Genomic DNA, 15,042 nt, shown 5'->3' with positions numbered 1-15,042 from the left:
TTATTTATCTTTTTTCTATGTTCTCAGGGTTTATTGTTTTCATCTTCTGATGTCAATTAAAACACTTGGTTATTCATTTTAATAAATCTTTTTAGTTATAAAGATTTGAACTTTTGAAAATTCCAGCTTACTTGTAAGTTTCTAAGGGTCAGGTCCTCTCCATTGTTGCTGGCCTAAGGCTTAGTTCACCATATAGCAATGTATATATTGACCTATATTCCCCTCGACTTTCTGTGATTCCCTACATCTCACCTTTCTTTGCAGACAAGCCATTTGAAATACCCTTAACTTATTTCACAGCCAATAAGTCTTTGAAATAATGTGTATTTCTTAGAGAAATCTTCTTATATAATTAGGCAGAAAATCTGACCTGCCATAGTTTTCAAAACAGCATAATTTCACTCTTCTCAATGATTAATCTGTTGTATTACACAACCTTTGAGTTTTTAGCTTTATCAATGACATATCCTTTAAAAATGTTTTAGAGATCCTACCAGTCTTTGAAAACATCCTTCTGCCTTGTTTCAGTTCCTGTTTTATGTATATTTTCTGCCTTGCACCCGATTATTCCTACATCTGATGGATGGCCTTGGGAATCTAATTCTGGTATTGATTGTTTTTGCTGATTGTCTCCCCTTGTAGCTGCTTTCTTCATTATTGTGTAAATTTAGATCATGAGCTCACGTTTAGCTAAACAGCTGACCTTGTAAGAGGCTTAGGTGTGAACGCTCGTAAGTTTCAGCAGGAAGTAAGCAAAGATTTATTTGTGTCCCTCCAATGAGTGGCCCGAAGGACCCCGTTTTCTAAAAGTGTTGGTCCAATACTCCCTCTAGAGGCAGGGGACTCAGACAGGGCTGCTTTGCAGCCCCCGATTTGGGCAGGGGCAGTGGGTGGCCTGTGGCCCTTGCAGGAGCCACTCCACGTGTGTCCCAGGAACCCATCTGCCTGCGAACCTCGGTCACCTGGCAGGAAGCTACGATGCCCCGACCTATGCAAAGCTGTGCAGCGAGGTGTACTGCGTGGACAGGTTCCACACACCCTTCAAATAAGAGGGCGGCCTGTGTGGAAATGTGAGAGTTTGGGCATCTGTGCAGACAAAGAAAGCCCCCTTTGGCCTGGGCCTTAATGCTTGTGACACTCCACTGGGCCTGCCGGGCTCTGAGGGCCCTACCCTGGGCCCCCTGCACCCCTGCCCTTTGTTCAGTCACAGCAGAGATGGCCACACCCACTCCATCAGTCAGGGCAGTGTTCCAACCTCCCTCAGCCCCGCCCCCTCTCTGAAGGTTACCATAGACTACAGAGGCTGCATTCTGAGGCCAGGGCGTTCTGAGAATGCCAAGGGCAGACATGATGACCTTAAATGATTTCCTCCTGTGTCAGTTTTGGTAAACTTTAGGAGCTAGGAAATGGTCTACTTTACAGAAATGTTCAAATTTACTGGCATTTCATATATTCTCTGCTATAACATTGTCCTGACTCTTTCTGTATATTCTTTACTTATGTTTTTGTTTTCCTTAATCAAAGTGTGTCTTTTAAATCTTTTCAAAGAAGGTTCTTTGGTCTTACTATATCACCTGAATTTTATACTTTTTCTGCTGTATTAAGTTCTGCTCATATCTTTATTTATCTTTTTTCTATGTTCTCAGGGTTTATTGTTTTCATCTTCTGATGTCAATTAAAACACTTGGTTATTCATTTTAATAAATCTTTTTACTTATAAAGATTTGAACTTTTAAAGATTCCAGCTTACTTGTAAGTTTCTAAGGGTCAGGTCCTCTCCATTGTTGCTGGCCTAAGGATTAGTTCACCATATAGCAGTGTAAATATTGACCTATATTCCCCTCGACTTTCTGTGATTCCCTACATCTCACCTTTCTTTGCAGACAAGCCATTTGAAATACCCTTAACTTATTTCACAGCCAATAAGTCTTTGAAATAATGTGTATATTTTTAGAGAAATCTTCTTATATAATTAGGCAGAAAATCTGACCTGCCATGGTTTTCAAAACAGCATAATTTCACTCTTCTCAATGATTAATCTGTTGTATTACACAACCTTTGAGTATTTAGCTTTATCAATGACATATCCTTTAAAAATGTTTTAGAGATCCTACCAGTCTTTGAAAACATCCTTGTGCCTTGTTTCAGTTTCTGTTTTATGTATATTTTCTGCCTTGCACCCGATTATTCCTACATCTGATGGATGTCCTTGGGAATCTAATTCTGGTATTGATTGTTTTTGCTGATTGGCTCCCCTTGTAGCTGCTTTCTTCATTATTGTGTAAATTTAGATCATGAGCTCATGTTTAGCTAAACAGCTGACCTTGTAAAAGGCTTAGGTGTGAACTCTCGTAAGTTTCAGCAGAAAGTCGGCAAAGATTTATTTGTGTCCCTCCAAAGAGTGGCCCGCAAGGACCCCGTTTTCTACAAGTGTTGGTCCAATACTCCCTCTAGAGGCAGGGGACTCAGACAGGTCTGCTTTGCGGCCCCTGATCTGAGGCAGGGGCAGTGGGCGGCCTGTGGCCCGGGCAAGAGCCTCTCCGCGTGTGTCCCAGGGACACATCTGCCTGTGAACTTCGGTCACCTGGCAGGAAGCTACGATGCCCAGACCTATGCTCAGCTGTGCAGCGAGGTGTACTGTGTGGACAGGTTCCACACGCACTTCAAGTAAGGGGGCGTCCTGAGTGGAAAGGTGAGAGTTTGGGCAGCTGTGCAGACAAAGAAGGCCCCCTTTGGCCTTGGCCTAAATGCTTGTGACACTCCACTGGGCCTGCCGGGCTCTGAGGGCCCTGCCCTGGGCCCCCTGCACCCCTGCCCTTTGTTCAGTCACAGCGGAGATGGCCACACCCACTCCATCAGTCAGGGCAGTGTTCCAACCTCCCTCAGCCCCGCCCCCTCTCCGAAGGTTACCATAGACTACAGAGGCTGCATTCTGAGGCCATTGCGTTCTGAGAATGCCAAGGGCAGACATGATGACCTTAAATGATTTCCTCCTGTGTCAGTTTTGGTAAACTTTAGGAGCTAGGAAATGGTCCCCTTTACAGAAATGTTCAAATTTACTGGCATTTCATATATTCTCTGCTATAACATTGTCCTGACTCTTTCTGTATATTCTTTACTTATGTTTTTGTTTTCCTTAATCAAAGTGTGTCTTTTAAATCTTTTCAAAGAAAGTTCTTTGGTCTTACTATATCACCTGAATTTTATACTTTTTCTGCTGTATTAAGTTCTGCTCATATCTTTATTTATCTTTTTTCTATGTTCTCAGGGTTTATTGTTTTCATCTTCTGATGTCAATTAAAACACTTGGTTATTCATTTTAATAAATCTTTTTACTTATAAAGATTTGAACTTTTGAAGATTCCAGCTTACTTGTAAGTTTCTAAGGGTCAGGTCCTCTCCATTGTTGCTGGCCTAAGGCTTAGTTCACCATATAGCAGTGTATATATTGACCTCTATTCCCCTCGACTTTCTGTGATTCCCTACATCTCACCTTTCTTTGCAGACAAGCCATTTGAAATACCCTTAACTTATTTCACAGCCAATAAGTCTTTGAAATAATGTGTATATTTTTAGAGAAATCTTCTTATATAATTAGGCAGAAAATCTGACCTGCCATGGTTTTCAAAACAGCATAATTTCACTCTTCTCAATGATTAATCTGTTGTATTACACAACCTTTGAGTATTTAGCTTTATCCATGACATATCCTTTAAAAATGTTTTAGAGATCCTACCAGTCTTTGAAAACATCCTTGTGCCTTGTTTCAGTTCCAGTTTGATGGATATTTTCTACCTTGCACCGGATTATTTCTACATCTGATGGATGGCCGTGGGAATCTAATTCTGGTATTGATTGTTTTTGCTGATTGGCTCCCCTTGTAGCTGCTTTCTTCATTATTGTGTAAATTTAGACCATGAGCTCATGTTTAGCTAAACAGCTGACCTTGTAAGTGGCTTAGTGGTGAACGCTCGTGTAAGTTTCAGCAGAAAGTCAGCAAAGATTTATTTGTGTCCCTCCAATGAGTCGCCCGCAAGCACCCTGTTTTCTACAAGTGTTGGTCCAATACTACCTCTAGAGTCAGGGGACTCAGACAGGGCTGCTTTGCAGCCCCCGATCTGGGGCAGGGGCAGTGGGCGGCCTGTGGCTCGGGCAGGAGCCTCTCCACGTGTGTCCCAGGAACCCATCTGCCTGCGAACCTCGGTCACCTCGCAGGAAGCTACGATGCCCCGACTTATGCTCAGCTGTGCAGCGAGGTGTACTGCGCGGACAGGTTCCACACACCCTTCAAATATGAGGGCGGCGTGAGTGGAAATGTGAGAGTTTGGGCAGCTGTGCAGACAAAGAAAGCCCCCTTTGGCCTGGGCCTAAATGCTTGTGACACTCCTCTGGGCCTGCCGGGCTCTGAGGGCCCTGCCCTGGGCCCCTGCTCCCCTGCCCTTTGTTCAGTCACAGCAGAGATGGCCACACACACTCCCTCAGTGAGGGCCCTGTTCCAACCTCCCTCAGCCCCGCCCCCTCTCCGCAGGTTACCATAGACTACAGAGGCTGCATTCTGAGGCCAGGGCGTTCTGAGAATGCCAAGGGCCGACATGATGACCTTAAATGATTTCCTCCTGTGTCAGTTTTGGTAAACTTTAGGAGCTAGGAAATGGTCCCCTTTACAGAAATGTTCAAATTTACTGGCATTTCATATATTCTCTGCAATAACATTGTCCTGACTCTTTCTGTATATTCTTTACTTATGTTTTTGTTTTCCTTAATCAAAGTGTGTCTTTTAAATCTTTTCAAAGAAGATTCTTTGTTCTTACTATATCACCTGAATTTTATACGTTTTCTGCTGTATTAAGTTCTGCTCATATCTTTATTTATCTTTTTTCTATGTTCTCAGGGTTTATTGTTTTCATCTTCTGATGTCAGTTAAAACACTTGGTTATTCATTTTAATAAATCTTTTTACTTATAAAGATTTGAACTTTTGAAGATTCCAGCTTACTTGTAAGTTTCTAAGGGTCATGTCCTCTCCATTGTTGCTGGCCTAAGGCTTAGTTCACCATATAGCAGTGTATATATTGACCTATATTCCCCTCGACTTTCTGTGATTCCCTACATCTCACCTTTCTTTTCAGACAAGCCATTTGAAATACCGTTAACATATTTCACAGCCAATAAGTCTTTGAAATAATGTGTATTTTTTAGAGAAATCTTCTTATATAATTAGGCAGAAAATCTGACCTGCCATGGTTTTCAAAACAGCATAATTTCACTCTTCTCAATGATTAATCTGTTGTATTACACAACCTTTGAGTATTTAGCTTTATCAATGACATATCCTTTAAAAAGGTTTTAGAGATCCTACCAGTCTTTGAAAACATCCTTGTGCCTTGTTTCAGTTCCTGTTTTATGTATATTTTCTGCCTTGCACCCGATTATTCCTACATCTGATGGATGGCCTTGGGAATCTAATTCTGTTATTGATTGTTTTTGCTGATTGTCTCCCCTTGTACCTGCTTTCTTCATTATTGTGTAAATTTAGATCATGAGCTCATGTTTAGCTAAACAGCTGACCTTGTAAGAGGCTTAGGTGTGAACGCTCGTAAGTTTCAGCAGAAAGTCGGCAAAGATTTATTTGTGTCCCTCCAATGAGTGGCCCGCAAGGACCCCGTTTTCTACAAGTGTTGGTCCAATACTTCCTCTAGATGCAGGGGACTCAGACAGGGCTGCTTTGCAGCCCCCGATCTGGGGCAGGATCAGTGGGCGCCCTGTGGCCCAGGCAGGACCCTCTCCGCGTGTGTCCCAGGAACCCATCTGGCTGCGAATCTCGGTCACCTGGCAGGAAGATATGATGCCCCGACCTATGCTCAGGTATGCAGCGAGGTGCACTTCGCGGACAGGATCCACACACCCTTCAAGTAAGAGGGCGGCCTGAGTGGAAAGGTGAGAGTTTGTGCAGCTGTGCAGACAAAGAAGGCCCCCTTTGGCATTGGCCTAAATGCTTGTGACACTCCACTGGGCCTGCCTGGCTCTGAGGGCCCTGCCCTGGGCCCCCTGCTCCCCTGCCCTTTGTTCAGTCACAGCAGAAATGGCCACACCCACTCCCTCAGTGAGGGCAGTGTTCCAACCTCCCTCAGCCCCGCCCCCTCTCCGCAGGTTACCATGGACTACAGAGGCTGCATTCTGAGTCCAGGGCGTTCCGAGAATGCCAAGGGCAGACATGATGACTTTAAATGATTTCCTCTTGTGTCAGTTTTGGTAAACTTTAGGAGCTAGGAAATGGTCCCCTTTACAGAAATGTTCAAATTTACTGGCATTTCATATATTCTCTGCTATAACATTGTCCTGACTCTTTCTGTATATTCTTTACTTATGTTTATGTTTTCCTTAATCAAAGTGTGTCTTTTAAATTTTTTCAAAGAAGATTCTATGGACTTACTAAATCACCTCAATTTTATACGTTTTCTGTTGTATTAAGTTCTGCTCATATCTTTATTTATCTTTTTTCTATGTTCTCAGGGTTTATTGTTTTCATCTTCTGATGTCAATTAAAACACTTGGTTATTCATTTTAATAAAACTTTTTACTTATAAAGATTTGAACTTTTGAAGATTCCAGCTTACTTGTACGTTTCTAAGCGTCAGGTCCTCTCCATTGTTGCTGGCCTAAGGCTTAGTTCACCATATAGCAATGTATATATTGACCTATTTTCCCCTCGACTTTCTGTGATTCCCTACATCTCACCTTTCTTTGCAGACAAGCCATTTGAAATACCCTTAACTTATTTCACAGCCAATAAATCTTTGAAATAAAGTGTATTTTTTACAGAAATCTTCTTATATACTTAGGCAGAAAATCTGACCTGCCATAGTTTTCAAAACAGCATAATTTCACTCTTCTCAATGATTAATCTGTTGTATTACACAACCTCTGCGTATTTAGCTTTATCAATGACATGTACTTTGAAAATGTTTTGGAGATCCTACCAGTCTTTGTAAACATCCTTGTGCGTAGTTTCAGTTCCAGTTTGATGTATATTTTCTGCCTTGCACCCGATTATTCCTACATCTGATGATGTCCTTGGGAATCTAATTCTGGTATTGATTGTTTTTGCTGATTGGCTCCCCTTGTAGCTGCTTTCTTCATTATTGTGTAAATTTAGATCATGAGCTCATGTTTAGCTAAACAGCTGACCTTGTAAAAGGCTTAGGTGTGAACACTCGTAAGTTTCAGCAGAAAGTCGGCAAAGATTTATTTGTGTCCCTCCAATGAGTGGCCCGCAAGGACCCCGTTTTCTACAAGTGTTGGTCCAATACTCCCTCTAGAGGCAGGGGACTCAGACAGGTCTGCTTTGCGGCCCCTGATCTGGGGCAGGGGCAGTGGGCGGCCTGTGGCCCGGGCAGGAGCCTCTCCGCGTGTGTCCCAGGGACACATCTGCCTGCGAACTTCGGTCACCTGGCAGGAAGCTACGATGCCCAGATCTATGCTCAGCTGTGCAGCGAGGTGTACTGTCTGGACAGGTTCCACACGCACTTCAAGTAAGGGGGCGGCCTGAGTGGAAAGGTGAGAGTTTGGGCAGCTGTGCAGACAAAGAAGGCGCACTTTGGCCTGGGCCTAAATGCTTGTGACACTCCACTGGGCCTGCCGGGCTCTGAGGGCCCTGCCCTGGGCCCCCTGCACCCCTGCCCTTTGTTCAGTCACAGCAGAGATGGCCACACCCACTCCCTCAGTCAGGGCAGTGTTCCAACCTCCCTCAGCCCCGCCCCCTCTCTGAAGGTTACCATAGACTACAGAGGCTGCATTCTGAGGCCACGGCGTTCTGAGAATGCCAAGGGCAGACATGATGACCTTAAATGATTTCCTCCTGTGTCAGTTTTGGTAAACTTTAGGAGCTAGGAAATGGTCCCCTTTACAGAAATGTTCAAATTTACTGGCATTTCATATATTCTCTGCTATAACATTGTCCTGACTCTTTCTGTATATTCTTTACTTATGTTTTTGTTTTCCTTAATCAAAGTGTGTCTTTTAAATCTTTTCAAAGAAGGTTCTTTGGTCTTACTATATCACCTGAATTTTATACGTTTTCTGCTGTATTAAGTTCTGCTCATATCTTTATTTATCTTTTTTCTATGTTCTCAGGGTTTATTGTTTTCATCTTCTGATGTCAATTAAAACACTTGGTTATTCATTTTAATAAATTTTTTACTTAAAAAAATTTGAACTTTTGAAGATTCCAGCTTACTTGTAAGTTTCTAAGGGTCAGGTCCTCTCCATTGTTGCTGGCCTAAGGCTTAGTTCACCATATAGCAGTGTATATATTGACCTATATTCCCCTCGACTTTCTGTGATTCCCTACATCTCACCTTTCTTTGCAGACAAGCCATTTGAAATACCCTTAACTTATTTCACAGCCAATAAGTCTTTGAAATAATGTGTATATTTTTAGAGAAATCTTCTTATATAATTAGGCAGAAAATCTGACCTGCCATGGTTTTCAAAACAGCATAATTTCACTCTTCTCAATGATTAATCTGTTGTATTACACAACCTCTGAGTATTTAGCTTTATCAATGACATATCCTTTAAAAATGTTTTAGAGATCCTACCAGTCTTTGAAAATATCCTTGTGCCTTGTTTCAGTTCCAGTTTGATGTATATTTTCTGCCTTGCACCCGATTATTCCTACATCTGATGGATGTCCTTGGGAATCTAATTCTGGTATTGATTGTTTTTGCTGATTGGCTCCCCTTGTAGCTGCTTTCTTCATTATTGTGAAATTTAGATCATGAGCTCATGTTTAGCTAAACAGCTGACCTTGTAAAAGGCTTAGGTGTGAACACTCGTAAGTTTCAGCAGAAAGTCGGCAAAGATTTATTTGTGTCCCTCCAAAGAGTGGCCCGCAAGGACCCCGTTTTCTACAAGTGTTGGTCCAATACTCCCTCTAGAGGCAAGGGACTCAGACAGGTCTGCTTTGCGGCCCCTGATCTGGGGCAGGGGCATTGGGCGGCCTGTGGCCCGGGCAGGAGCCTCTCCGCGTGTGTCCCAGGGACACATCTGCCTGCGAACTTCGGTCACCTGGCAGGCAGCTACGATACCCAGACCTATGCTCAGCTGTGCAGCGAGGTGTACTGTGTGGACAGGTTCCACACACACTTCAAGTAAGGGGGCGGCCTGAGTGGAAAGGTGAGAGTTTGGGCAGCTGTGCAGACAAAGAAGGCGCACTTTGGCCTGGGCCTAAATGCTTGTGACACTCCACTGGGCCTGCCGGGTTCTGAGGGCCCTGCCCTGGGCCCACTGCACCCCTGCCCTTTGTTCAGTCACAGCAGAGATGGCCACACACACTCCCTCAGTCAGGGCAGTGTTCCAACCTCCCTCAGCCCCGCCCCCTCTCCGAAGGTTACCATAGACTACAGAGGCTGCATTCTGAGGCCAGGGCGTTCTGAGAATGCCAAGGGCAGACATGATGACCTTAAATGATTTCCTCCTGTGTCAGTTTTGGTAAACTTTAGGAGCTAGGAAATGGTCCCCTTTACAGAAATGTTCAAATTTACTGGCATTTCATATATTCTCTGCTATAACATTGTCCTGACTCTTTCTGTATATTCTTTACTTATGTTTTTGTTTTCCTTAATCAAAGTGTGTCTTTTAAATCTTTTCAAAGAAGATTCTTTGTTCTTACTATATCACCTGAATTTTATACGTTTTCTGCTGTATTAAGTTCTGCTCATATCTTTATATATCTTTTTTCTATGTTCTCAGGGTTTATTGTTTTCATCTTCTGATGTCAGTTAAAACACTTGGTTATTCATTTTAATAAATCTTTTTAGTGATAAAGAATTGAACATTTGAAGATTCCAGCTTACTTGTACGTTTCTAAGGGTCAGGTCCTCTCCATTGTTGCTGGCCTAAGGCTTAGTTCACCATATAGCAGTGTATATATTGACCTCTATTCCCCTCGACTTTCTGTGATTCCCTACATCTCACCTTTCTTTGCAGACAAGCCATTTGAAATACCCTTAACTTATTTCACAGCCAATAAGTCTTTGAAATAATGTGTATTTTTTAGAGAAATCTTCTTATATAATTAGGCAGAAAATCTGACTTGCCATGGTTTTCAAAACAGCATAATTTCACTCTTCTCAATGATTAATCTGTTGTATTACACAACCTCTGAGTATTTAGCTTTATCAATGACATGTACTTTAAAAATGTTTTGGAGATCCTACCAGTCTTTGAAAACATCCTTGTGCGTAGTTTCAGTTCCATTTTGATGTATATTTTCTGCCTTGCACCGGATTATTCCTACATCTGATGGATGGCCTTGGGAATCTAATTCTGGTATTGATTGTTTTTGCTGATTGGCTCCCCTTGTAGCTGCTTTCTTCATTATTGTGTAAATTTAGACCATGAGCTCATGTTTAGCTAAACAGCTGACCTTGTAAGAGGCCTAGATGTGAACGCTGGTAAGTTTCAGCAGAAAGTCAGCAAAGATTTATTTGTGTCCCTCCAATGAGTGGCACGCAAGGACCCCGTTTTCTACAAGTGTTGGTCCAATACTCCATCTAGAGGCAGGGGACTCAGACAGGGCTGCTTTGCGGACCGCGATCTGGGGCAGGGGCAGTGGGCGGCCTGTGGCCCGGGCAGGAGCCTCTCCGCGTGTGTCCCAGGAACCCATCTGCCTGCGAATCTCGGTCACCTCGCAGGAAGTTACGATGCCCCGACCTATGCTCAGGTGTGCAGCGAGGTGTACTGCGCGGACAGGTTCCACACACCCTTCAACTAAGAGGGCGGCCTGAGTGGAAAGGTGAGAGTTTGTGCAGCTGTGCAGACAAAGAAGGCACCCTTTGGCCTGGGCCTAAATGCTTGTGACCCTCCACTGGGCCTGTCGGGCTCTGAGGGCCCTGCCCTGGGCCCCTGCTCCCCTGCCCTTTGTTCAGTCACAGCAGAGATGGCCACACACACTCCCTCAGTGAGGGCAGTGTTCCAACCTCCCTCAGCCCCGCCCCCTCTCCGCAGGTTACCATAGACTACAGAGGCTGCTTTCTGAGGCCAGGGCGTTCTGAGAATGCCAAGGGCAGACATGATGACCTTAAATGATTTCCTCCTGTGTCAGTTTTGGTAAACTTTAGGAGCTAGGAAATGGTCCCCTTTACAGAAATGTTCAAATTTACTGGCATTTCATATATTCTCTGCTATAACATTGTCCTGACTCTTTCTGTATATTCTTTACTTATGTTTTTGTTTTCCTTAATCAAAGTGTGTCTTTTAAATCTTTTCAAAGAAGATTCTTTGGTCTTACTAGATCACCTGAATTTTATACGTTTTCTGCTGTATTAAGTTCTGCTCATATCTTTATTTATCTTTTTTCTATGTTCTCAGGGCTTATTGTTTTCGTCTTCTGATGTCAGTTAAAACACTTGGTTATTCATTTAATAAATATTTTTACTTATAAAGATTTGAACTTTTGAAGATTCCAGCTTACTTGTAAGTTTCTAAGGGTCAGGTCCTCTCCATTGTTGCTGGCCTAAGGCTTAGTTCACCATATAGCAGTGTATATATTGACCTATATTCCCCTCGACTTTCTGTGATTCCCTACATCTCACCTTTCTTTGCAGACAAGCCATTTGAAATACCCTTAACTTATTTCACAGCCAATAAGTCTTTGAAATAATGTGTATTTTTTAGAGAAATCTTCTTATATACTTAGGCAGAAAATCTGACCTGCCATAGTTTTCAAAACAGCATAATTTCACTCTTCTCAATGATTAATCTGTTGTATTACACAACCTTTGAGTATTTAGCTTTATCAATGACATATCCTTTACAAATGTTTTAGAGATCCTACCAGTCTTTGAAAACATCCTTGTGCCTTGTTTCAGTTCCAGTTTGATGTATATTTTCTGCCTTGCACCGGATTATTCCTACATCTGATGGATGTCCTTGTGAATCTAATTCTGGTATTGATTGTTTTTGCTGATTGTCTCCCCTTGTAGCTGCTTTCTTCATTATTGTGTAAATTTAGATCATGAGCTCATGTTTAGCTAAACAGCTGACCTTGTAAAAGGCTTAGGTGTGAACACTCGTAAGTTTCAGCAGAAAGTCGGCAAAGATTTATTTGTGTCCCTCCAATGAGTGGCCCGCAAGGACCCCGTTTTCTACAAGTGTTGGTCCAATACTCCCTCTAGAGGGAGGGGACTCAGACAGGTCTGCTTTGCGGCCCCTGATCTGGGGCAGGGGCAGTGGGCGGCCTGTGGCCCGGGCAGGAGCCTCTCCGCGTGTGTCCCAGGGACACATCTGCCTGCGAACTTCGGTCACCTGGCAGGAAGCTACGATGCCCAGACCTATGCTCAGCTGTGCAGCGAGGTGTACTGTTTGGACAGGTTCCACACACACTTCAAGTAAGGGGGCGGCCTGAGTGGAAAGGTGAGAGTTTGGGCAGCTGTGCAGACAAAGAAGGCGCCCTTTGGCCTGGGCCTAAATGCTTGTGACACTCCACTGGGCCTGCCGGGCTCTGAGGGCCCTGCACTGGGCCCCCTGCACCCCTGCCCTTTGTTCAGTCACAGCAGAGATGGCCACACCCACTCCCTCATTCAGGGCAGTGTTCAACCTCCCTCAGCCCCGCCCCCTCTCCGAAGGTTACCATAGACTACAGAGGCTGCATTCTGAGGCCAGGGCGTTCTGAGAATGCCAAGGGCAGACATGATGACCTTAAATGATTTCCTCCTGTGTCAGTTTTGGTAAACTTTAGGAGCTAGGAAATGGTCCCCTTTACAGAAATGTTCAAATTTACTGGCATTTCATATATTCTCTGCTATAACATTGTCCTGACTCTTTCTGTATATTCTTTACTTATGTTTTTGTTTTCCTTAATCAAAGTGTGTCTTTTTAATCTTTTCAAAGAAGATTCTTTGTTCTTACTATATCACCTGAATTTTATACGTTTTCTGCTGTATTAAGTTCTGCTCATATCTTTATTTATCTTTTTTCTATGTTCTCAGGGTTTATTGTTTTCATCTTCTGATGTCAGTTAAAACACTTGGTTATTCATTTTAATAAATCTTTTTACTTATAAAGTTTTGAACTTTTGAAGATTCCAGCTTACTTGTAAGTTTCTAAGGGTCAGGTCCTCTCCATTGTTGCTGGCCTAAGGCTTAGTTCACCATATAGCAGTGTATATATTGACGTCTATTCCCCTCGACTTTCTGTGATTCCCTACATCTCACCTTTCTTTGCAGACAAGCCATTTGAAATACCCTTAACTTATTTCACAGCCAATAAGTCTTTGAAATAATGTGTATTTTTTAGAGAAATCTTCTTATATAATTAGGCAGAAAATCTGACCTGCCATAGTTTTCAAAACAGCATAATTTCACTCTTCTCAATGATTAATCTGTTGTATTACACAACCTTTGAGTATTTAGCTTTATCCATGACATATCCTTTAAAAATGTTTTAGAGATCCTACCAGTCTTTGAAAACATCCTTGTGCCTTGTTTCAGTTCCAGTTTGATGGATATTTTCTGCCTTGCACCGGATTATTCCTACATCTGATGGATGGCCTTGGGAATCTAATTCTGGAATTGATTGTTTTTGCTGATTGTCTCCCCTTGTAGCTGCTTTCTTCATTATTGTGTAAATTTAGAACATGAGCTCATGTTTAGCTATACAGCTGACCTTGTAAGAGGCTTAGCTGTGAACGCTCGTAAGTTTCAGCAGGAAGTCAGCAAAGATTTATTTGTGTCCCTCCAATGAGTGGCCCGCAAGGACCCCGTTTTATACAAGTGTTGGTCCAATACTCCCTCTAGAGGCAGGGGACTCAGACAGGGCTGCTTTGCGGCCCCCGATCTGGGGCAGAGGCAGTGGGTGGCCTGTGGCCCTGGCAGGAGCCACTCCACGTGTGTCCCAGGGACATATCTGCCTGCGAACTTCGGTCACCTGGCAGGAAGCTACGATGCCCAGACCTATGCTCAGCTGTGCAGCGAGGTGTACTGTGTGGACAGGTTCCACACACACTTCAAGTAAGGGGGCGGCCTGAGTGGAAAGGTGAGAGTTTGGGCAGCTGTGCAGACAAAGAAGGCGCCCTTTGGCCTGGGCCTAAATGCTTGTGACACTCCACTGGGCCTGCCGGGCTCTGAGGGCCCTGCCCTGGGCCCCCTGCACCCCTGCCCTTTGTTCAGTCACAGCAGAGATGGCCACACCCACTCCCTCACTCAGGGCAGTGTTCAACCTCCCTCAGCCCCGCCCCCTCTCCGAAGGTTACCTTAGACTACAGAGGCTGCATTCTGAGGCCAGGGCGTTCTGAGAATGCCAAGGGCAGACATGATGACCTTAAATGATTTCCTCCTGTGTCAGTTTTGGTAAACTTTAGGAGCTAGGAAATGGTCCCCTTTACAGAAATGTTCAAATTTACTGGCATTTCATATATTCTCTGCTATAACATTGTCCTAACTCTTTCTGTATATTCTTTACTTATGTTTTTGTTTTCCTTAATCAAAGTGTGTCTTTTAAATCTTTTCAAAGAAGATTCTTTGGTCTTACTATATCATCTGAATTTTATACGTTTTCTGCTGTATTAAGTTCTGCTCATATCTTTATTTATCTTTTTTCTATGTTCTCAGGGTTTATTGTTTTCATCTTCTGATGTCAGTTAAAACACTTGGTTATTCATTTTAATAAATCTTTTTACTTATAAAGATTTGAACTTTTGAAGATTCCAGCTTACTTGTAAGTTTCTAAGGGTCAGGTCCTCTCCATTGTTGCTGGCCTAAGGCTTAGTTAACCATATAGCAATGTATATATTGACCTATATTCCCCTCGACTTTCTGTGATTCCCTACATCTCACCTTTCTTTGCAGACAAGCCATTTGAAATACCCTTAACTTATTTCACAGCAAATAAGTCTTTGAAATAATGTGTATTTTTTAGAGAAATCTTCTTATATAATTAGGCAGAAAATCTGACCTGCCATGGTTTTCAAAACAGCATAATTTCACTCTTCTCAATGATTAATCTGTTGTATTACACAACCTTTGAGTATTTAGCTTTATCA

The sequence above is a fragment of the Mesoplodon mirus genome (genome assembly GCF_964341445.2).
Source record: "Mesoplodon mirus genome assembly, chromosome: 1".
In the NCBI taxonomy this organism is placed as follows: Eukaryota; Metazoa; Chordata; class Mammalia; order Artiodactyla; family Ziphiidae; genus Mesoplodon; species Mesoplodon mirus.
Note: the sequence above shows the minus strand (reverse complement) of the source record.